This window comes from Hipposideros armiger, unplaced genomic scaffold (genome assembly GCF_001890085.2).
Source record: "Hipposideros armiger isolate ML-2016 unplaced genomic scaffold, ASM189008v1 scaffold_29, whole genome shotgun sequence".
In the NCBI taxonomy this organism is placed as follows: domain Eukaryota; kingdom Metazoa; phylum Chordata; class Mammalia; order Chiroptera; family Hipposideridae; genus Hipposideros; species Hipposideros armiger.
In genome coordinates, this window is record NW_017731379.1 from 255458 (window position 1) to 279643 (window position 24186).

Consider the following 24186-nt stretch of genomic DNA (forward strand, 5'->3'; position numbering starts at 1 on the left):
TCTCTCCTAACCATTTGTATCTCAGAAGGTGACCTCATTTGGAAATAAGGCCTTTGCAGAGGTGATCAAATTAAGATAAGGTCATTAGTGTGGGCCCTAATCCAATATGAGTGGTGTCCTTATAACAAGGGGAAATTTGGACACAAAGACAGACTCACACAGAGGGAAGATGATGTGGAGACACCCAGGCAGGGCACCGTGGGAACATGCAGACAGAGATCAGGGGGAGGCGTCTACAAGCCCAGGAATGCCAAAGATGGCCGGCAAACCATCAAAGCTGGGAAAGAAGCACGGAGCAGACTCCACCTTACAGCCTCCAGAAGGAGCCAGCCTCGCCAGCACCTTGCTTTCAGACTTCCAGCCTCCAGAACTGTGGGACCCAGTTTGTAGTACTTTGCCATGGGAACCTGAGGAAACTGATATACATGCCCAGCTCAGATTTTCTCACAAGCCTCATGGTTTTGATTGCACAATTTTGCACAGAACAGTTTTCATTTCTAGCATAGCAATAGTATAGTCTGTGTGGCATTATAGAACAAGTGACTGTACTTAAATGCTACCTCAGTTTTCTCTCCTATTAAGTGGATCTTCATGTGATTATTGTGAGGACTAAGTGACATAGTGCATATAGTGTTCAGACTAAAATAAGCACCAAAATATACAAACTATCATTACTTTCATCATTAAACTGTCTAGCTCAAAACTGAACTTTGGCCAACTTTAAACAACAGCAGTGGTGGTTAAATGGTGCTCCAAGCTCCAAATGCACAACTTAAAAACCTTTATGTGATGGTGTACTGTATTATAGACTTATGGAAACTGCCCCTTCAGAGAGATCCACGGACCATGCAAGAAGGAGAGTACACATGCTAAATATGGCGGTCTCCTCAGCACTCATCTAGCCTAGAGATTGATAAGGAATGTTGCTCACTTAGAAAAATAGGCCTCTTAAGAGCAGGGCAGCTATTTTCACCTCCTTCGATTAACTAACATCAGGACAAGTGCACAGGTCAGGGTAGACCGATCTTCCAGTTTACCCAGCTGATTGTTGAGCCTCTTACTTTTGACAGGTGCCCTAGAGAGCTAGCAAGGCCAGAGAGCCTGAAGCCAGGCTGCATCTGAGGGGAGGATCTGTGCCTTGGATGCACAGGGTGCCGTCTGTTCTGAGCGCCAGGGGAGGGCACCAGGATGAGCTGACATCTGAGATGGTTCATGAGCCACAACAGTGTCCATGTTGGTGGGACTCCCAACAGGCCAACTCTGTGCAATGTCTGACTCTGGAGTCATTAGATGCCCAGAGAAGTAAGATATCCTTGACCCAGAGTTTTTCAGCCATGCCCCAGGATTTCAGCCTGACGTAAAGAAAGAACATGGGCTCTTTAGGATCAGAAAGGCCTAATGCAAATCTCAACCCCGCTGTTTATTAACTATATGACCTTGGAGAGTTTACTCAGTTTCTTTGCCTGTAAAGTGGCCGTAATAACATTTTGCCTCTAAGGTTATAGTTAGCATTAAATTGAAGGAAATTTATGGAAAGAGTCTGCCTTGTGCTATAATAAATGCCCAATAAAAGATAGAGCCACATCTGTCCCTTCTTCACAACTACCATGAGCTACTTTTCCAGCGGACACAGCTCTTCCCACGCCCGCTGGAAAATAGGGTACCCTCATCCAGTGCAAGGATCTGATGTATGACTGAGACACTCTTATCCCATGCGCTAGATGATTGGTGACCATTCTCATGTGGAACTCATTTCTCAGGATCTCCTGCCCTCCTGTACCCAACCCAGATGGGCCTGGAATTGAAATTTGTGTTCAGATTGACCTGACTTTGGTTCAGATTCCAAACAATAGTCCCAACGTACTTTGAACAGTCAGGACTGCTTTTATCCAAAGGACCCCTAACCCGAGGTTGGTATGCTTGGTAGCAGATCTTTACTGAAGGTTTAGGACAGTGGATGGGGGTCATGGAAACAGCATAGGAAAACCTCAACAGTAAGATATCTCTGCCATAAAAATCTGTGAGCTTTTACCTACCACGAAGAATTTCTTGTGGTTACGCCCACCGCCCCCACTCCACCTCAGCTTCCAGCTTAACTGCACTCCTCTCTATTGCCCATCCCTCCGCCCCCTCCACTGCCACCAGCTTGTAACCTCCCAAATGCCAGTTTACTTCTCACTAGAGAATTTTAGTGCGTCACATCCCATGCCCACCAAAAGCTCATTCTAGGCACATCTATGCATCTCTAAAAACCCATCAGAGGTCTGCTAAGTTGGAGCCCCCCAACCCCCCTGGCACGTAGTCTAAGCAGCATCCTCATATGAAACACAAGTGAGATTATAGCGTTCTTGTGCTCAGAATCTCTCAGTGACTTCTTATCTCAGCATAAAGACAAAAGTCCTTTCCATCTCTGCATGATTTTCACCACAACACTTGCCCTCATCCATGCCCTCTCCCCCTCATTCTCTCTAGTCCAGCCACCTTGGCTTTTCTGCCCTTCCTGTAACAGGACAGGCGAGCTCTAAGCTCAGAGCCCTCGCACGTGCTGTTCTCTGCCTGAAACACGGTTCCCCCAGATTTTCTATTTCTTCCTCATACTATTTGAGTCTCTATAGTGGAGTAAGTGATGGCCCCCACAAAAGATATAGCCATGGTCTAATCTCCAGAATCTGTGAATGTTACCTTATACGGAAAGAGGTGTGTTTCTGTTAAGGATTTTGAAAAGAGGAGTGATCCCGGATAATCTGGGTAGGCCCTAAATGCATCACAAATATCCTTGTGAGAGAGAGGAAGAGGGACATTAGATACATGCAGAAGAGGAGGCAATATGACTGCAGGGGCGGAGATAGGAGTGATATGGCCACAATAATGATGACAGCCAGCAGAAGCTGGAAAAGAACAGCTGCTTCCCTAGAGTCTCTAGAGGGAGGATGGCCCTGTCAGAACCTTGACTTTGGACTTCTTGTTCCCAGAACTGTGAGACAAGACATTTCTGTTGTTTCAAGCAGCTCTGTTTGTAGTAATCTGTCACAGCAGTCACAGGAAACTAAGACAGTTTCTGCTCAGATTTCATATACTCAGAGAGATGGCCTATCACCACCCATACAAAATAGCCTTTTCTTACCGTGCGTGGGCACGTGGACACACACCCACACCCACCATTGTATTCCCATTACATCAGCCAGCTTAATCGTTCTTCGCAGCATTTGTCACTTTCTGACATGCGATATACTTTCTGGTTTAGAGTTATTGTCCGTCTCCTATTCCATCATAGAAGCTCCGTAAGGGCAGGGACTTTGTTTTATTTGTTGCATTAGCTGATGTATTTCCAGAGCCTAGAAATGTGCCTGGCTCAAGGTGAAAGCTGTCTCAGTATTTATTAAATAAATGAATGAAAGGTTCCACCTTGACATGCATAAAAGAAAAGCAGCAGCTTTGAAATTAGAATTTATTTTTTAGCACCTCATGGCAAACCCCCAGCCTCACCCCATCTCTGTAATCAGAAAAGTAGCCATAAACATATCTATTCTGCTGCCCGGAGCAGATCCCTACAGGTCAGAAGGCGGGTGTGTGTTTGGGTGTTGGGTATGGAGTGGGGAAGAGGACAGAGTGTCCTTCCAGTGACTTCTGTAAGAAACAATGCCACGCTCACATTCCCCTGAGGTTCAGAGGAGAGAAGGCTGCAGCTCTCCAGCCTGCCCACACCTGCCACCGTGGTGTCTGCCATTCTGCAATCTGCCCAGCAGGTTCGGAAAGAAACAGTAATGGATGGATAGTCTTACCTTGTGACAGCTCAGAAGTTAACATGCTATTTTTCTGTGCACTGATTTTCTACCCCAGGAGCCTTTGTGAGCAGCGGATTAAGTGGGGAGCAAGTGGTTTCCATTTAAATGCTGAGGCTTATTAGTCAAACAGGACACAACTGAGTCTTTCACTTAAAGAGCACAGGAAGAGTGATGGATCAGATCACAGGGGACTTAAGTGCTTCGTGTTCTGGCTTTACTCCTTCACCTGGGTTTCCTTTAGCACGTGTTAAAAATCTCAAGTGACCAGCGATTTTAGATTGCGAAGAGTTGGTAGTATTTGAAATGCCAAGCCTCCTGTCTTTTTCGCCTTCCTGAGGCATCAGTCGGGCTCGTAGTTCTGTGATGCTTCTGACCGTGTTCAGAAGTGTCTACCGGTGTTATGCCACCTGGTGTTCTATTCTAGGGCTGCACAGTTTGATTAAACCCAGTCTCTGTTTGCCAGAGGGCTCGTGGTCCCCTGGAGAAACCAGAAATGCAGACAAATAACTACAACAATCTAATAAATACATAGAAGGCAGCATTGGAACTCTGACTTAAAGGATGGGTAGAAACTCACCAGGCAGAATATGAGAAGGTGGTTTCTGGCAGATGGTCAACAAGGTAGAGGAAAGTCTCTGCTCCATCTGAGAAACAGCAAATTGTCCTGCGTGGCTGGAGCGTGGTAGGGTGAGAACAGGTTGGCGTGCTGCTTGAGAGGCCATGTAAGGCCAGGTCTTGAAGGATCCCGCCATGCCGAGAGATTTGGACTTAGACTGTGGGTGATCTCAGAGAATGGCGTTAAGTGGAGAGCGACTTGGTCATTTCACCTTTCTGGGGTGTATGGAAGATAGATGAGGGAGACAAGCGCTGAAGAGGGAGATTGGTTTGGTGTCTGTAGCAATATTTTAGAAAGAAGGGAAAAAAACTCTAACAAAGGAAATGGTGATAAACTCGGAGAAGATGGGACAGGTACAAGGGACATTAAGTAAGTTGTAATAGGACTTGGAGACCAAGCAGATATAGAAAATGAGATTCTAGAAGGAGTCTACAGTGAGGTTAAGTGCTTGTGCTATTCAGCTTTCCCGTTGACCATTTCATTTGATGACACGGAGGAGGAAAAAAATCTCTCAGAGCCAGCTAGTGAGCATCACCTACGGAAACACATAGCTGAGATTGTCTCATGGAATAAGACATAAGCCAGTTTCCGTAGAGTCAAATTTGTGCATATCTCCAGAGCTGAGAGACCAGGTATTGGTCAGTAGAAGATTGGGATACACAAATAAGATTGGGTGTTCGCTAGAAATAGTTTGAAAAGCACTGGTTGATCAGCCACTCGCATCAGAATACCTAGAGTGCCTGTTAAGAATGCTGATTCTGGGCCTGACTCTGGGACCTCACGGGTCAGCCTCTCTGGTGGGGGAGCTATAAAGTGCATTTTAAACAAGCAACCTAGTTGCTCCTTCATGTTAATGTTTGAGAAGCACCACAGACATTTAACACTTAGGTATGCTGACTAGAATATAGTTTTGGAAGATTCTATTCCCGTATCAGCCATTTACACTCCCTTGCAAGCCAGTTGTTGACCTTGGGAGCACAGATCGCAGGACCTCCCCGCATCCACCTCCAGCCCCTGAAAAATGCATCCAACTCCATATTCCAGTGAGAGCCCATCATAGTTACGTACAGAAAAAGAACTCATTAAAAGGATTCTGTCCGTATTACCGTATAGTAGTGTGCCCCACTCTGCTGCCCGCTGCACCAAATCAGTTCTCTGGGACATAAACGGAGAAGAAAAGCACCAACAAGGTGTGAGAAGTCAGATATCCGGGGCCACTCAGTAGGGGGGCAGACAATGAGTTAGACACTCAATTATGCATGAAAGCATCACTATACTACAGCATAGGGCTTAATATTCAGGATATCCTTCATCATAAATATAACGGCTAATTATGTTCACTACCTTCTGCTTAGACTTAGTAAGTTAAATTTTAAAACAATGTGGGAAGGGAGAGATAAATAGATGGGTAAACTGTTTGGACTTTTGACTTTGGAAATTTTATTCGCCTGGGGAATTCATGAATATGGAAAGTCTTACTCCCCGATGGAGTCAGATAAAGTGGTGTCTGTCACACCTGGACCAGCCCCGGGGAGCTTCTGCAAAATCCGGGTCCTGAGTGCACCCCAGCCATCCTCAGGTGCCTGGCAGGTGAGGCCCTGGGAATCTGACTTCTGTTTTCCACCTGATTTGCATGTGCTGTTGGCATTTGGGGATCACTGAGTTAATGGCACGACAGCTATAATACGATAACCTGGGCATGGAAGCCCTAGGAAGGGAATTGGGTTTAGGTGGAGGTAAATCAAAGCTCTGGAAAAAAGCACACGTTTGAGAATTAAATGCTACAGAAATAGTGTACAGCAAAATATGCAAATGAGCGTCTCCTATTTGGTAGTTAATAACCTGGGCCCTGTAATAGGGCTGCTTGGTTGATGATCCCGGGGACTGTGTGCATCTGGATATCAGTAAAGTGAGCAAAACTGCAGATTTCAGTAGTGTTTGTAAAGTCGAGCAATACTGAAGGAGAGAGCAAGGCTGTTGAGGAAACGTGTGACATAAAAAAGAACCTTGGTGGCTGCCGTGCCGCGTGTCTTTGCATGGAGTTGTCCACCCTGGAGGTCTGCAGGCCGCGTCCCTGGCAGACCGGGGAGGAGCAGAACTGAGCAAGATCAGAGGCGCAGGACCTGGGCAGTGGAGGTTCCCAGTTATTAAGTCAGAGAAAGGCTGACACCAAAGGCTGTTCCACCGTGAAGCGAAGGCACTGCAGGGAAGTGGAACAGAGAGCTTCCCCAGACAATGTCTGATGGCAGGAGATGGGAGGCCATCGTGCCGCTTGTCCTCAGCAGTGACAGCCCAGGGACTCACCGAGAGACAGGTCACAGCGCTGTGCCCAGTCCCATGGCGGGGGCTGGTCCTTCCATGAGATGAAAGTGCTTTCTTTTCCTGAGTTGCCCAGCAGATGTACAATGTGCCGAAAAGAGAACCCGGTTTAATTCAAGTGGCATAATCAAGGGCCCGCTCTGTTCCAAACCCTGCGCCCCAGGCTGATGATATGGAAAGGAAATAAACAGTTCCTGTTCCCAAAGAGTTCACAGTCTAGAGGGAGAAGCAGACGTGTGAACAGCTGCCTAAAATAAAGCCAGAAGCGCCCGTGGAGGGGTGTGCACACACTTGTAGGGCATACCCAGGAAACAGCAGCCCATTCCGCCTGGCTCCGCAGGGAAATTGCAGAGAGAAAGTGATATTTGAAATGAGTCTCCAAGAACATGTGGGAATTCACCAGGTACACAAAGGGGACAGGTAGGTGGAGTGGAAAGGCGTGACATTCTTGGCAGAGGAAACAGATCAGCTGTTCAGCGATTGTGAACTGCTCAGCAATTGTAAATATCCTCTGACGTGGCTCCAATGTAAATATCCTCTGACGTGGCTCCACTATAGAATAAGCTGTACCCAGGGCAGGCCAGTGAGGGCATCTGAGGGCAGCAGTGCTGGTTCTGAGGATGCCCCTTTTCCTTTCTCCTGGCTCATTAGTGGAATGAAAGGGCTAGAGTTGAAACAGAACTTAGAAATCATGTAACCAGATGTGGTTTAAACTTCACTGCAACCCACTGTGAGAGATGAATGTTATGCACACTCACACAGGAGACAACATTTCTCGAAAAAAATACGTGCCTTGATGAAGTGCAAGGCATTACAATAGTTTCGTTTCTGTCCTCTGCCCTTTTCTTTAATCATCTTTATTTTTTAGAGCAATTTTAGGTTCACAGCAATATTGGATGGAAGATACAGAGATTCCTCAAATATCTCCTGCCCCCGCACATGCAAAGCCTCCCCCGCTATCCACATCCCCCACCAGAGGGGTGCATTTGTTATAACTGATAAACCTACACTGACATGTCATCACCCAAAGTCCAGAGTTTACCTTAGGGTTCACTCTTGCTGTTGCACTTTCTATGGGTTTGGACAAATGTATAATCACATAGGTCCATCATTATAGTATCATACAGAGCTATTTCCACTGCCCTAAAAATCCTCTGTGCTTCAACTGTTCATCCTCCCTCCCCCCGAACTCCTGGCAACCACTGATCTTTTTACTGTCTCTCTAGTTTTGTCTTTCCCAGAGTGTCATATTCTTGGAATCATACAGTATGTAGCCTTTTCAGATTGGCTTCTTTTACTTAGTAACTTGAGTTTCCTCTATGTGTTTTCATGGCTTGCCAGCTCGTTTATTTTTAACATTGAATACTATTCCATTGTCTGGACATACCACAGTTTATTTATCCATTCACCTACTGAAGGACACCTTGGTGGCTTCCAAGTTTTAGCAATTATAAATAAAGCTGCTATAAACATCCCTGTGGAGATTTTTGTGTGGACATAAGTTTCCAACCCATTTGGTAAATACCAAGGAGCACGACTGTGGGATCATATGGTAAGAGTGTGTTTAGTTTTTTAAGAAACTGCCAAATTGTCTTTCAAAGTGGCTGTTCACATTGTCCCGTGTCCTCGTCAGCATTTGGTGTTGTCAGTGTTCCGGATTTTGGCCATTCTAACAGGTATGTGGTGGCATCTCATTGCTGTTTTAATTTACAATTTCCTGATGACATATGATGTGGAGGTTTGTGGATTGATTTAACTGCCAGATGAGGATAACATCAAGTTAATCATTAAGTTCATTTTCTTTTTAGCAGCTTGTATGGATTATTTGAATCTGAAATCCCAATTTCTGATTCCAGAACTGTCATGATTTAATCATGAGACTTTGGCAAGCGTTTCCCTTTTTGCACTTCAGTTTCCTTCTCATTCAGGATTAATAATATTTGCTTTTCCTCAAAAATCTCATTGTGAGGGCTATCTAATCCTACCAACTCCTATCTCTGGATTTTTATGAGGCGTAAATAGAAAATTCAAGGGAGAATACTGGAGAATGTGTAAAGTGAACTACAAATGTCGATTATGTCTTAGTGTAACAATGATTAGTAGGTGGGTGCTTGAAGCAATGGTGTTTTCCCAGAAATCACAGGAGAGAGAGAGAGAGAGGAAGAGAGAGGCTTTTACAGTTGAAATACCACTTTACTCTTGAGCTGTCCCAAGAATATCGCAAGAAACATAGGTTTTTGCATGTGCCTCAGGCTCTGCTCCAAAGAAAATAACCAACATAAAATCCAGGGGCACAGTTCTCCTTTACTTCAGTGTCAGGGATCAAGTACCTCATTTCTGGATCACATTTGGGAGGCATTGGCTTCCTCCCATCTCAGAAACCTTGGCAGAGGGCAGCTCGGCTGCTGAAAAAAACCTTGGAGCCTGGGTGCTGGCCGTGCTGGGAACAGAGAAAGGGAAGTGGGCTTGTAGGATTGACCTTCAGTTACCTGAAGCCCTAGGAGGACTCAGGATACCCAAGAACATAGGGAATACATGGAGGTTGGGGATTCTGCCCCTCTAGCCTGGTGGCTTCAGAGCTTGTCAGAAGAGCTCCACCCGTGTTCCCAGAAGAAGGTAAATGGCTAACCACCATTGTTTAAAAGATTCCCGTTAGTTTTGAAAGAGCCATAACAATGAATTTTGCAAGGGCAGGTCATGTAAGGTGGTAACTGAGTGAACTCAGAGCAATTATTCATTGCCTGCTCCAGTCTTCACTTCAGTGCCAGCTTCCGTGTCTGGTTCTGTGTTCTCTGTTTTTAAGGGACTGCATTTAAGGAATTTGTTGGGGAACTTCTAAGCTACACTCAGAATTCTTTATTACCACATCCCAAAAGAGCTTACTAGTGTTGTATCTTGCCGCACGCCTGAGCTAGTCGCCCCAGGGGATTATTCCAGGTTGTCCGAATGTACCATTGCCCTGTGCCCACCTGGTAACTCCTGCTCTTGCGTTAAGACTTGGCCCAAGCGGTGCCTCCTTTCTCTGACTTTTTCATCCACCCTCAAGTAGATTGACCTCAGCTGTATTCCCATTACATGCTTAGAACATTGAGTTGTCCTAGATGGCAGACCTTTTCTTTTAACTTTATTTTCTCATTTCATTCTTGCACCAAAAAATTTAATTTGTTTAATAAATGTTTATTTTATGTTTATTATGTGCCAATCACTGCAAATATTAGATGTTTAAATTCTCCTGTCAACCCTATGAGAACAGTACTATTGTTACTAAATCTAATTTTACACAAGAGGAAACTGAGTCATGGAGAGGTTAACTAATGTAATAACCCAGCTAGCACACGGCAGAACTGGCATTTGAACCCAAACTTTAGAGTCTTGGCAAATGAGCAGTACCTAACAATCCAAATTTTACTGGAGGTAATTGGATGTCTCTCAGGTAGTAGAATTAGGATTAGGGAAAAGTTCATGTATGTACAAGGAAGTACCGGAAAGAAAAGCAAAATATAAGTGTGAGATATTATCTTCCTTTATAAGCTAAACCTGTTTCTCAACATCGTTCTGAATTCCTTCAACAAATAGGTGACAAAGAGCAGTTTTATAGGCCATCTTCTTCCCTGGGGAGGGATTTAGTGGCCCTCAGTGAAGACCCCGTTTTCTCCTGAGGTCTCTGAACAGGATCCTTAATGACTGACATTCGGTTTATCCTAAATACAGTGGTTAATGTATAGGCTTTGGAGCCCAAATGGTTTGGGTAAGCGTCCCAGCTTTGCCTAGCTGTGTGGCCTCGGGTAACTTACTTGGCATTTCCGAGTCTGAGTTTCCTGATTTATAAAATGGGAGCAATCATTGTATATACCGCTGCGTTAATCAGGATGGATGCTGGAGTCAGGAGCTTGTGTTGGAGTCGCAAGCATCTTGCACTTATCATTGACTCAATACAGAAAAGGCTGGTTTTTCATTCAAGCTCATGTTCAGTGTCCACCAGCAGAGGGGATCTGCCCACTGTGGTTACTCAGACACGCAGGCTGATGGAGACTCCAGGCAGACCAAGGTTTCGCCACTTAAGCACTGTTGACATTTGTCAATAGTTCTTGGTTAACCCGTGCATTGTAGGACATTCAGCAACATCTCTAGCCTGTACTGGCTGATGCCAGAGCACCCTTCCACTCTCCATTGTAACAACCGAAACTATCTGTAAACATTGCCAAATGTTCCCTGGGGGACAAAATGAGCCCCAATTGAGAATCACTGATCTAGAAATGCATGTCCGTAATCAGAAAGCCAGAAAAAGAGGAAAGGTTGAACTTGAATGCGAACAATTAAAGACTTCTATATGACAATGTCATACTCACTTGCCCTTACGTTTGATTGACTAACGCTAGTTCTGGGGCCATACCTAATTACTTCAGGGAGGCGGGAGGTACAGTCCTATCACGTCAATCCTATCCCTAGAATGGGAGAGACCTGACATATCTGTGACTATTTAAACCATAGTCCTAATAAACAACCATCTGGGGTTGTTAAGAGGACTAAATGAAATAATGCATAAAAAGTGTTGAAGATGGTGCCAGGCTAATTAGAAGGGTTCTCTCATTGGAGACTATTAACATCAGAATACAAATGCAGGGCTGGCTACCTTGAAGGGAATGACGAGTTATGGATTCAAATAGCTCCACCAATAGCCTTTTTATAGGAATACAGAATTTCCACTTCACCTGTTTGAATTTTCCTTTATCTGAAGGCCAGTAGCGGTTGGTTAGCTTATGGTCCTTTTTTGCAAGGAATGTTCTTATTAACAATATTGTTGGCCAATTAGTTTCCTTTTTTTTTTTTTAATGCCTTGCCTAGTGCATCAACCTCAGATTAAGCTGGTCTGCCCCTTACCCTTATGTTCTCATCACTTGGGCCTTCTTCCCTCAGCATCCATTCCATCTTTTCTACCCCAGAATCTTTGCACTTGCTACTCCTTCTGTCTAGAAAGCTCCCTTTCTACTCATCTAGTTAATTCTTACTAAGTTTTTCACTTTCCAGGGCAGCCTTCCTGACGTCTCATACTAGGTATTCCTTCGCCCACTCCCATTCTGATAAGTGCTCATCACCTTGAGGTCTTTCCTTCATCACACATCACATTTTGTGATGATATGCTTACTGGTGGGATGAGTTGAAGAATGCCTCTCTCCCTTATTGGGTTGCAAATTCGGTCGTCACTTTCTCTCTTTTGCTTACCTTATAACCTCAGGGTCTAGTGCCTGGTATATCACAGGCACTTGATAAATACATGTTGAATGAATGAATGAACAAATGAATGAATGGTCAAGACTAAAATCTGGGTCCACTGACACCTGCTTTGAACTCTTTCCTTCAAACTGTGCCGCAGACAACAAAGTACTGGCCCAGTAGATTCCCCAGGGAAGGAAGGAGAAAGAAACCCCAGCCTAAAATGTCAGATTCCTCCCCTCCTGTCAGGACACTCCTAGCAGAAGGTATGCAACCTTCGCACACAGTGACCGAGTGGCTCACCCTGGCCTGCCACTACGGCGGCCGTGTTTGCAGAGAAAGCGCAGAGCTCCCAGCTCCTGGTTGGGAACCATGGTGAGGAGTCCAAACAGAGCTGGGCAGCCTCAAGCTGGAGCCTAGGAAACAGCCTGGAGGCCTTGGGGCTCTGACCGGCCACCCCTGAGCTGCTAGTGGTAAGTCTGCCTTCTTTCTTAGGATTTGGGGTTAGCTCTCGGTCTCATTCGTCTGGGCCCCCTGCCCCCTGGCAGCCTGGCAGCTGGCCTTTTGAACTTAAATGAGAATCTATTTTCTTTCTTCCTTTGACTGGAGGAAATCCAAATTTCTGCACTCCTGGCTCATTGCCCATTCCCACCCCACATTCTCCACCTCCCTGTGGTTTCTCTCTGGTTAACTGGACCCTGGTCTACAAAGAGTCTGATGAGCTGCTCCCTGAGGCTCCGCCAAGCGTGTATCCATCAGACCTGCTCCAATGCCACTTAGTCGCAGCTCACAGTCTCTCCTGTGCATCCCTTTCCTCTCTTTGAAATACTTTCTGCTGAGGCCATGCATGACGTACCTAAAAGTAATCCAAGTAAATATTTAAGCCAAAACTTTTCATCATTGGCAAAAATGATTTGCTGAAAAGCTGGATTATTAGAAACAAATCTCTTGATACACATGTATACAGGAGGAAAAATACAACAGACAAACAAAGAACAGTGGATCAAGAGGAAAATGAAGCAGGAGCCACCTCTCACACATGGAGGAACACCTTCGGCTCTGTCCTGGGCCTTGTCCTGGAAAGCCCACTAGTCTGAAAAGATGACAAAGCCCTGGTGACATAATTCATTGAGTTTATTCCATTAACTCTGAAGAGCGCTTGAAATCATTAGGAGCAGAATGGCTGCTGTTCCAGTTCCAGCGGCACAGCCCACTGAACCAAGGCTAGAAATGGTGTAGTCAGAGGGGAGCGGGTCTGACTCAAGGGCATGGCACGTGGTCTATATATTTTGTCTTAACTGCGTGGCAAAACCCTCAGGTGGCTAAGTACAGATGAAATCCTCCTTCCCTCGTAGATTAAATTCATTCATGCAGGATTTTATTGACAAAAAAAAAATGGTTACGGTGTTTTATACATTATACAGACATTTAGGGCAATGTCTATTAAAATGCAGGCTAGCTTCTTTTATTATAGCAAGAAGTAATTGTTACCAATCCAGGAAAAGTTATGCATTACATAATTCTAGAACTTGTTCATGGTCTGAAGAACATTGTAAGCTCATTCCTGAGGGAGTTAACTTCCTGAAAGATGGCCTCTCTCTAGAATGGTGAAGTCTGAAGTTTAGCTGTGGTTGCGACTTTAATCTGATTTACTGTTTATATGAGTCATTAGTATGAGGAGCGAGTCTGGTTTCTGTGAAAATCAATTTTCTACAGCCTTGGGTCCTTTCTATTTTCTCCCATTTTTTTTAATTACTAAAGTAATACATGATTATAAAATAGCCAAGAAGAACATATGTATACAGGGTAAGAAGTGAAATTTACTTTTTAATCCCTACCCCCAAGTGAAATCCATTCCCTTCCCTTTCTAGAAATAACCACCATTAACTGATATCCTGCAGATAACTTTTTCTAAAAATGTACAGGAATATACACATAGATTATACATAAAAATAAATGCACATAACAGCATTGGATTATTTTAAACTTGTAAATAGAATCACACTATATATTTTGGTCTGCAGCTAGCTTTTTTTTCTTAGAAATATGTCGTGGAGAGCTTTCTATGCTGGCATATAGATACACCTAACTATTGCAGTATTACATTCTGCAATTACTATAGTGGTTTTTTTTCATTTTTTCCCTATTGCTGGAGTTTAGATTTCTGCACTATTCTAAACATGTGTCAGCTGTACACACACATACTCACCGATGTGTGTGTATGTTGTGTGTGTGTGTGTATTACACACATATGCATGTATACATAAATGCATTTCTGGGGTATTTCTGTAGGATATAGTATTTCTGAATGGTGACTTTCCAAAGAGGGATTAATTGAGATAAACAATATGTGCAATTTAAACTTTGATGCCATCAAAGACGGTATCACCTTGCCCTCAGAAAGTGCTATGTTAGCTCACACTGAGTAATGGTGCCCTTTTCACCACACCTTCATCACCACTGGAGCCATCATTTCATTTTTGCCAGCCTTGTAGATAGAAAATTACATGCCATGGTGGTTTCATTTGCATTTCCCTGGTTGGGAGTGAGGTGGACCTAACCTTATCTTTAGGCGTTTTGCATAATGAACCTTCAGTCTAGGCCAAGTACCTAAGTGAGAACTATACCAAACCCTCAAAACAGAAGAAAATGAGGTAACTTAAGCTCAGAACTGCATACACAATAAAAGGAGCCCCAGGTTGACTTCTTTAATGAGGGAATGCTAATTATGTTAAAAAAATCAAGATAAAAATATGGAAAGAGTTCTATTTAGCTTGGCATATACTGTGTAGAAATCAAATTGGTGGCATCAGGCTGCACAAGCTTCAAGTGCATGTGCAGATGTGTCCTGTGGGATCTTGGGCAAGTTACAGCCTCTGTGTATCTCAACATTCTCATCTGTGCAATGGGAACCGTGATGTTACCCTCCTCATAGAACTTTGTAATGAGATCCTGCACATCTAGCCTTTGGCACAGTGCCTGGGAAATATATGTTGGGCTCTATAAATGTGAGCCAAAATAATATGAATGATGATAGTTATTATTGTTATTCTAAGCTAAAGAGAGACAGTCCCATTTCCCCAGGGGAAGACAGAGTCCATGAGTAGTGACCAAGTGGCATTTGAGCAGGTCAGATGGATTCATGCCTGGGAGAGATGGGGGTGGGAAGCCCATTGACCCTTTGTAGATCAGGATCCAGCTAATCAGAGAGAAATGATGAATTATTTCCCAATGGCAGACTAATTGGCTATCAGAACAGGCAGGGATCTTAGAGGCTATGGACTACAAAAGTCTCATTGTATGGATTAGAAACAGACCTAAAGAGAAATGAACTTACCTAAGATGACACAGCTGCCCAAGCAACAGGGTCGAACCTGGGACCTGCACTTCCGGCTGCAAGCCCATGTTGCCTTCATGTTCACGTTTCTTGTATTATTCTCTACCTTTTTGTTGAACAGAGAAAAATATAATGAGGAATGGGTCTGCAGAAACAGCTCTTTATTTCTTGTTTCTGATTTTCGATGATAACAAAAAATAACCAAATTAAGAATGCTTGCACATTAATAAGGAAACGTTACCTCAAAGGAAAAATGGAAAAAAATGAAGAGCAGGTAATATACAGAAAAGGAAGTACAAATAGCCAATGCACATGTGAAAAGATGCTCAACTTAGCTAGTCATAGGGGAAATAAAACTTAAAACAGCATTCATTTATTCAGTCAAAAAGAAATTTTTATGGGAGAAAATATTTGCAAACCACATATCTGATAAACGGTTAATCCCCTATATGTATAAGGAGCTCATACAATTCAACAACAACAACAAAAAAACCCAAAAAACCCAAAAACCTGATTAAACAAACAAACAAAAAAAGTAGGCAAAGGACCTGAACAGACTTTCCTAAAAAGAAGACATACAAATGCCCATGGGCAGCGGGTATCACAAATCATCAGGAAAATCAAATACAATGGCCATTATCAAAAGGACTAAAGATAACTCCTGTAAACTATTGCACAAACTACTATAAATTTGTACAACCATTATGGAAAGAAGTACAGTTTTTTTCTTTCAATAAATTAAAAATAGAACTACAAAAAAAAAGCAATTTTTTTACATTCAGTATTATTTATATTAATTTCAGGTGTACAGCATAGTGGTTAGACATTTATATGATTTAAGAAGTGATCCCCCTGACTAGTCTAGTACCCACCTGGCACTAGACATAGTTATTACCATATTATTGACTGTATTTCCTATGTTGTACTTTACATCCCCATGACTATTTTGTGACTTCCAATTTGTACTTTTTAACCCCTTCCCCTTTTTTACCCACACCCAACTCCCCTCCCATCTGGCAACCATCAGTTTGTTCCTGTTTCGTTTATTTTGTTGTTTAGATTCCACTTATAAGTGAAATCATATGACAGTTGTCTTTTTTGTCTGACTTATTACACTCAGAATGATACCCTCTAAGTCCATCCATGTTGTTGCAGATGGAAAGATTTCATATTTTTCTTATGGCTGAGTAATATTCCATTGTATATATGTACCATCTCTTTTTTATCCATCCATTGAGGGACACCCAGGTTGCCTTCATATCTTTGCTATTGTAAATAATGCTGCAATGAACACATGGATGCATTCATCCTCTTGAAGTAGCTCTTTGGGTTTCTTCAGATAAATACCCAGAAGTGAGATTACTTGGTCCTCTGTCTCTTGTTATATAGCCTTTGTTTTAAAGTCTATTTTGTTTGACGTAAATATTGCTACCCCATCTTTTGTTTGTTTGGTTTCCATTTCCCTGAAATATCTTTTTTCCAATCCTTTTGGTCTGTCTGTGTCTTTCAAACTGAAGTGAGTCTCTTATAGGCAGCACATGTAAGGGTCTTGTTTTCTTATCCATTTAGCCACCCTAGCTTTTGATTGGAGCACTTAATCCATTTACATTTAAAGTAATTGTTGATAAATATGTCATTATTGCCATTGTATTTTTCATATATTTTTTTTTTCATCTTTTATTCCTTGTAATACTGGTTTGGTGGTGATGAACTCTTTTAGCTTTTCCTTGACTGGAAAGTTCTATATCTGTCATTCAATTCTAAATGATAGCCTTGCTGGGTAGAGTAATCTTAGTTGTATATCCTTGCTTTTCATTTCTTTTAATATTTCCTGCCAATCCCTCTGGCCTGCAAAGGTTCTGTTGAGAAATCAGCTGATAGTCTTATGGGAGCTCCCTTGTATGTAACTAACTGCTTTTCTCTTGCTGTTTTTAGGAGTCTCTCTTTGTCTTTAACCTTTGGCATTTTAATTATGATGTGTCTTAGTGTGGGCCTGTTTGGGTTCATCTTGTTTGGGACACTCTGCACTTCCTGGGCTTTTATATCTTATTTCCTTCACTAGGTTAGGGAAGTTTTTGTCATTTTTTATTCAAATAGGTTCTCAATTTCTTGCTCTCTTCTCCTTTTGGTACCCCTGTGATGCAGATGTTGGTATGCTTGATATTGTCCCAGAGGCCCCTTAAAGTGTCCTCATTTTTTTGGACTCTTATTTTTTTGCTGTTCTGATTGGTTTTCTTCTGCTACCTTACTTGTAAATCACTGATGTGATCCTCTGCTTCATCTAATCTGTTGATTCCCTCTAATGTATTCTTTATTTCAGTTAATTGTATTTTCTACTTTCGACTGGTTCTTTTTTTATGTTTTCTAGCTCTATTTTTATGTTTTCTATCTCTGTTGAAGTTCTCCCTGAGATCATTGAGCATCATTAGAACCAGTTTTTTTGAACTCTGCATCTGGTAGTTTGCTTGTCTCTGTTTTGTTTAGTTCTTTTTCTGGAGCTTTGTTCTGTTCTTTTATTTTGGAAATGTTTCTTTATCTCCCCATTGTGGCTGCCTCCCTGTGTTTGTTTCTATATATTAGGTAGAGCTGCTATGCCTCCAGTTTTAGTAGAGTGGCGTTATTTAGTAGGTGCCCTGTGAGGCCCAGTGGCACAGTCTCCCTGGTCACCAGAGCCCGGTGCTCCAACTGTGTCCCTTGTGTGGGTTGTGTGTGCCCTCCTGTTGTAGTTGAGCCTTGTTAGCTATTTGCACATCAATGGGAGGGACTGACCCTCAGGATGATTGGTTGCGAGGACTGGCTGTGACTATAGTGGAGGAGTTGTGAAGGGGCCGACCCTGCAGAGCAGGATTCACTTTAGAAGGTCTCTGGAGCCTTCCCAGTCTGCCCTTTGAGTGTATCTTTCTTGGAGGCATCAAGGTAATGCTCCAGCTCATTATGAAGCTGGCCACCGGGTGTTTCAGCCCCAGGGCCACCTGGCAGGGGACCCACTGCAGGAAAAGTTCAGCCACAGTCTGTGCCCTGTCTGGGGACACCTGGAATGAACAACTAAGCAATCCTCAGATGGCCGCCACCTGCACTGTGCTTGGAGGTGTTTCAAGAAGCCAAGCCTCAAACCAAGGCTGGCTGTGGCTAGTGCCAGGGTTAGGGCTGCTCAGTCAGAGATAGGGGACATGCTGAAGCTAGATACTACTTGTTTGGGTTTTCTGAACCTTTGAGAGTTTTAGGAAAGTCTGCAGCATGAGCCAAGGCAGGCCATTTGTATGGAAAAGTCACTGGAAGTGGCTTGGGTGTGCCTGAAAGTTGGTGGGGCAGGATCTCAGGGAATCACCAGGGTGGGGCAAATGAAAGGTGTTAGCCAGGGTGATGGAGACTCAAAAATGGCAGCCACCTGCAACTACACACCAGGAAGGAGGAAGGCTCAACAAAGAAATAATGGCTTCCGCCAGCCCCTCTGTCTGGGAGAATGCTATCTCTTCAGCTCTCGCCATGAAACCAGACAACTCAGCTCCTCCCTGTAAATCCCTGCCCCCTTTCCAGCTGCTACCCCAGTGCTGGAGCTCAGATCTAGTGAGTCTGTTCAGCGATTAAGTTCATGTGCAGGCCCTTTAATAGGGTCACCTGGTACTGTAGTCACCACCCTCCATCTCACCCAGCCCCAATCTCCACTGGTTTTCACAACCAGAAGTTATGGAGACTTCTTTCCCTGGCACTGAAACCTGGGCTGGGGAGCCTGGTACGGGGCTGGGAATCCTCACTTCTCTGGAGGAGCCTTCACAACCAAGGTATCCCTCCCAGTTTTTAATGGTCACACGCAGGTGTGGGACCTGCCCATTCTTTGTTCCCTCCTACCAGGCTCCATGTGGCTTATTCCATATGTCCTTAGTTGTAGGGATTTGGTTCAGCTGGACTTCAGGTGATTCTCAATGATGGTTCGGTAGTTTAGTTGTAATTTTGATGTGGTTGTGAGAAGATGCAAGCACATCATTTAACTACTCTGCCATCTTGACTGAAAACCCTCCTCCAAAAAAGAATTTTTGAGTGTCTACTATGGTCCAGGAATGGTTCATTTTTCATCTACTAGACTGACAAGAATTTAAAAGCATAATGACACCAAATGTTGGTGAGAATATAGGGAATTGGTACTCATACATTATGTGGGCGTGGGGGAATTAGTACCCACATTTGGAAAGCAATTTGAATAGCTCTGGGCAGAATAATATCTCCTTTCCAAAGCTGTCCTTGTCCTAATACCCAGAACCTGTGAATATGTTAGGTAATATGGCAAGGAGGAATTAAATTTCAGATGAATAAGATTGCTGATCTTAGCTGATCTTAATATAGGGAGTTATCCTGGATTATCCAGGTGGAACCACTGTAATCTCAAGGTCCTTAAAAGTTGAAGAGGAAGGCAAAAGAATCAGTCAGAAGAGGAGAAATAATGACATAAGCAAGGTCAGTGATGTGAGGACTCACCTTGCCATTGCTAGCTTTGGAGATGGAGGAAGGCGACCACAAGTCAAGGAGTGGAAAAGGCAAAGAAACAGATTTTTCCCTAGAGCTCCTAGAAAGGAATGCAGTCCTAGCAACCTCTGATTTTCCCTCTGTGAAATCCATGTCAGACTTAAAACTTAGAATCACGTAGGAGAGAGCCAATGGAAAAGGAATAGTCACAAGACACATGGTGTCCCAGGATAGCAGTTTTCTCAGACTCCTCCCTCATCTTTAACTTTTTTTTTTTTAGATATATTTTGCACACCATACGGTGCACCCATTTAAAATAGAATATCCAGTGTTTCTAGTAAGTTCACAAAAGTTGTACAACCATCACCACAATAAAGATTAAAGTATTTTCATCACACCAAAATATACCTTATACCCATTTGCAGTCACTTTCCATTTCCCCCAATTCCCCAGCCCTGGAAACCTGGCTAACCTACTTTCTGTGTCTAAAGCTTTGCCTATTCTGCCCACTTCCTATAAATGGGATTATGCAATGTATGCTCTTCCATGTCTGGTTTCTTTGATTTGGCATAATGTTTTCAAGGTTCATTTATGTCATTGCATGTTTCAGTACTTTTAATTGTTGAATAACATTCCATTGTATGGATATACCATGTTTTTTAATCAGTTTATCAATTGATGGATATTTATATTGTTTCCACTTTTCATTATTATGAATAATGCTACAATGAACATTCATGTACAAGCTTTTGTGAGGCCATATGTTTTCATTTCTCTTGGATGTACACCTAGGAATGGAATTGCTTGATCATGCGATAACTCCGTTCAAATTAATCCGTTCAGAAACTGTTTTCCAAATTGTTTCTAACGTGCCAACCAAATTTATTCTCCTACCAGCAGTGTATGAGGGTTTCAGTTTTACCATAGAGTTCTTTAGTTTTCATACTTTTTGTAATGCCTGATTTGCATGGAAATAGCTATGTTATAAAATCAAATAGATGCATTTATGCCTTAGAATCTGTGGCAACATATTTACTTATGTCCCTTATCAGTCAGTATTGGTACTGTTATTGCTGCTGCTATTGCTGCTAATGATGACAGCTGGCATTTGTTGATGGCTCACAAAGTGTCAGACACTGTTCAAGTGTTTTACATAAATTAACATACATTTAATCCCTGAGATGGGTAGCCCAGCTGAGAAATAATGATAGCATGTACTGGAAGAGCAGTAGTGGAAACGGTGAAAAATGACTAGATTAGTATATCATTTACTTATTTCTTTACGTATTCCACAAGTGTTTATTGAACGTTCACCCTTTTCTAGGCACCCTGTGCTATACTAAGTTTACTGCTGTGAGCAAAAGAGATTTCGTTTCTGTCCTCAAGGAACCTATAATTTATTGATTTGAGAGAGACTTAAGTAATCAAATCAAGACACCCTTTTGATTAATTTGATACAGAAAGTGATGTGGGGGAATGTTTCAAGCCTTGGTAGCTGGAGGACAGCTGTGTCATTTCCTGAGATAAGGAACATGGAGGCATGGAGAGGTGGAAGGGGTAGATAGAAAAAGTTGAGGACATCTTTTGAACATGTTGCTCCATAGGGATTGGTAAGACATATAATAAACACTTGGTTATATGGATCTGCAGTTCAGAAAAGAGATCTGAACTAGACATATGAACTTGGGAGTCACATAGACTATAATTGAAATGGGCACAGGTGCCTGGGGGAAGAGTGAAAAGGTGATGTGAGACCTTCTAGGACTGGACCTTGAGCAATATTGACATTTAAAGGCAAGATAAAGAGAGATGAGACAGCAAACAAGCAGCCATGTAAGTAAGAAGAATAAAAAACGTTTGTAAAGTTCTCAAAGCCAGAAGAAAAGTATATTTCAAGGAAGGGAGCTGTCAACAGTTCTCAATGTCACTCAGAGGTCATAGAAGGTGAAGGCGCTTTGGATTGAGAGCCTTGGTAGTCACTAGTGACCTTCCAGAAAGCTTCGTGGTGCAGTGGTGTGGAGGGAGCGCACCAGGCCTCACAAAAGCCAGTACAAAATGCTGAAATGGAGGCAGAAAGGCCACAACTCTTTTAAGAAGGTTGGTAGAGAAGAATCTAGAGTGGGGCAGCAACAAGCAAGGAAAGCACATGTTTTCCATGTTTGGTTTTGTCTTTGACAGAAGAAGCTAAAGCGTATCTAAATGCTGTTGGTGTGAATTCATTCAAACACAAGAGCAATGACTTATGCTCTATATTCAGCTGTACATTGATAATTTTGCCTATACCTGTGGTGCATAGATTTGATCAAGTGTTGAAAGTCTTACTAAGTATAGGGTAAACAGAAAAGCATAAACTGTATTCTGGACCTGTCATTCATAGATTGAGTTACTTAATCACATTAAGGTTCAGTTTCCTCATCTTTTCAGGATTGTTGTAACAATGAGAAATAACGTATGAAAAGCCGTCATCATCCCAATAAATGGTAGCACTTATTTCACTCCACACAGCTGTGTGATTTGTATTAGTCAAATCCTTCTTTCTTGTTTTCACTCCTGGCAGGGATGTCATGTCCATTAATTTAAGCTTCAAATAGCTACCTAGGTTTCCTGTCCCTAAGCCTAATTCTCAAACGATGCTGCGTTCTTCCATCATCAGCGTGTATTCACTCTTTCAACACAGGTTTACCATCTCTATCACATTACTCAGCTATAGTTTTAATCACCTACTGTTTTCATCACTGTTATTATCATTCCATAAAAAGGAGCTCCCCAGCATCAGCCTGACTGCCACTCACAGCCTTGAGCTTAACGCTGCTTGACTTAACCTATTTCTACATCTCACTCCATTCTGCTCTTCCACAAATCAAATTTTCCCATCCTCTCGTCACTTTTTGGACTTGGTTTGTGGCATTTTCTTCCCGGTGTTGACCTCGATTCCTATTGGAATGCTTCTTATGACTTTTGGCAATCTTAGGATATGCCATTTCCAGTTGAATCCAACCCTTAGGGTGCCCCTACCTCAGGAATTACTCTCACCTGGTTACCCCAGCCCTGTCAGGGAACACTGGGACCAGCATGAAAATAAAAGAAAATCAGGAAGATAATTGACAAAATGAGTAATATACTCTGATACAGAACTCCCTAGAATGTACTGTTTGTTTCACAATTCCAACTGTCTTCTTCACACCCCTCGAGAGGATCGCATTGAATTCAGGAGGTTTGTGTATTAACGTGCCATTACCAGGCTCCCTTTCTTGAAAGTCCTGTCACTCTCAGCATGCTACTTACCCTTCTGGTCCTCTACAGTCAAAATTATAGTATTTTCTTTATTCTTGCAATTCTTACGCCATCACACGCCCTCTACTGTCATCCATGTAGTCATCCATTCACACTTGCTCTAACTTTTTAATGCTTTTTGAATGTATGTTTTCCTTCCCCATTCCTCTGACATTTTAACCTGTATCCTTGCCCCTCTAGTTCCTTTGTCAGAGCACATAGTGATTATTCTTCTTGGAAATGCATTTTGACTATTTCCCTACCCAGCTGAAAATCTCTGTGACCCCACGTTACTTGCAAAATAGAGTCCACAGCCCCATTCCCACCCCTCCCGTTCACCTTTTTGATTTTTTTGTACTTCCTTTAAGATCTTATTCCAAATGGTGTGTTCTACCCACTTTTCCCCAAAGTCACCCTGGGGATGTTCTTGCTTTCTTTCCCTTGCTCATGTAGTTTCCCCAACCTATAATCGTTTTTCTCTGCTCTTCCTCAAGCTCTCAAGTTGAACATCCTCCAGAAAATTGGCACCCTAGCTGTTAATGATCTCTACTCCTATGAGCTAAGAGCACTTAGTAGCTTAATCCTGAACTGGACAGTGGGCATGTAATGCTTATTATGTTTGGCCGTCTTTGGTTTCTTAGAATTTTATATCTGATAAGCCTCTTAAAGTTGACATTATCTTTGGCCCTGTTGCTAGAGGTAAAGTGTCTATCATAAGGGCAAGGGGATTTCTGCTCCATTCTGTGCAGTCCAGCCTCCACCAGGAATGTCACACCAAAGATGGATAGTAGCCAAATGGCACAGATTTAGAGGGAGAGTGCCAGAAAGAAAAAAAAAAGAATCTGAGAATGTGACTATTCAGAGTGAGTAGATTGGACTATTGTCTCCAAATACTTATAGAAAGGTACTTAAGTTTAGTCCGTTTGGCCCAGAGAGTAAAGAGAGAGTTCACTGGGTTGCTATAAAAATATTAGCAATCAGTACAGCACAAGCAAGGACCAATCAGAAGGGATATTGGCTGTGGGGTTGGAAGAGAGCCCTGGAGGACTTTCTTGCTGTACTAGCCATTAAGCCCTTGGTTTCTGGATCATGGGAAAGTTAGAGGTTCATCAGGAAGTTGCTGGGATATTGGGGTAGCAGGGGAGACTCTGGAGGAGGTAAATTGGTCAATGTTTATCTGT

General features: G+C 42.9%; 1 protein-coding gene across 1 annotated transcript in view; it reads left to right on the plus strand.

Moving 5' to 3' along the window:
- The first annotated feature begins 12383 nt into the window (after window positions 1–12383).
- ANKFN1 (ankyrin repeat and fibronectin type III domain containing 1) overlaps window positions 12384–24186 on the plus strand; it is a 348704-nt gene continuing 336901 nt past the window's right edge. The window contains exon 1 of the mRNA XM_019636795.1: window positions 12384–12407. The gene's annotated coding sequence lies outside the window, so the exon portion shown is untranslated. The remainder of the gene's footprint in view (window positions 12408–24186) is intronic.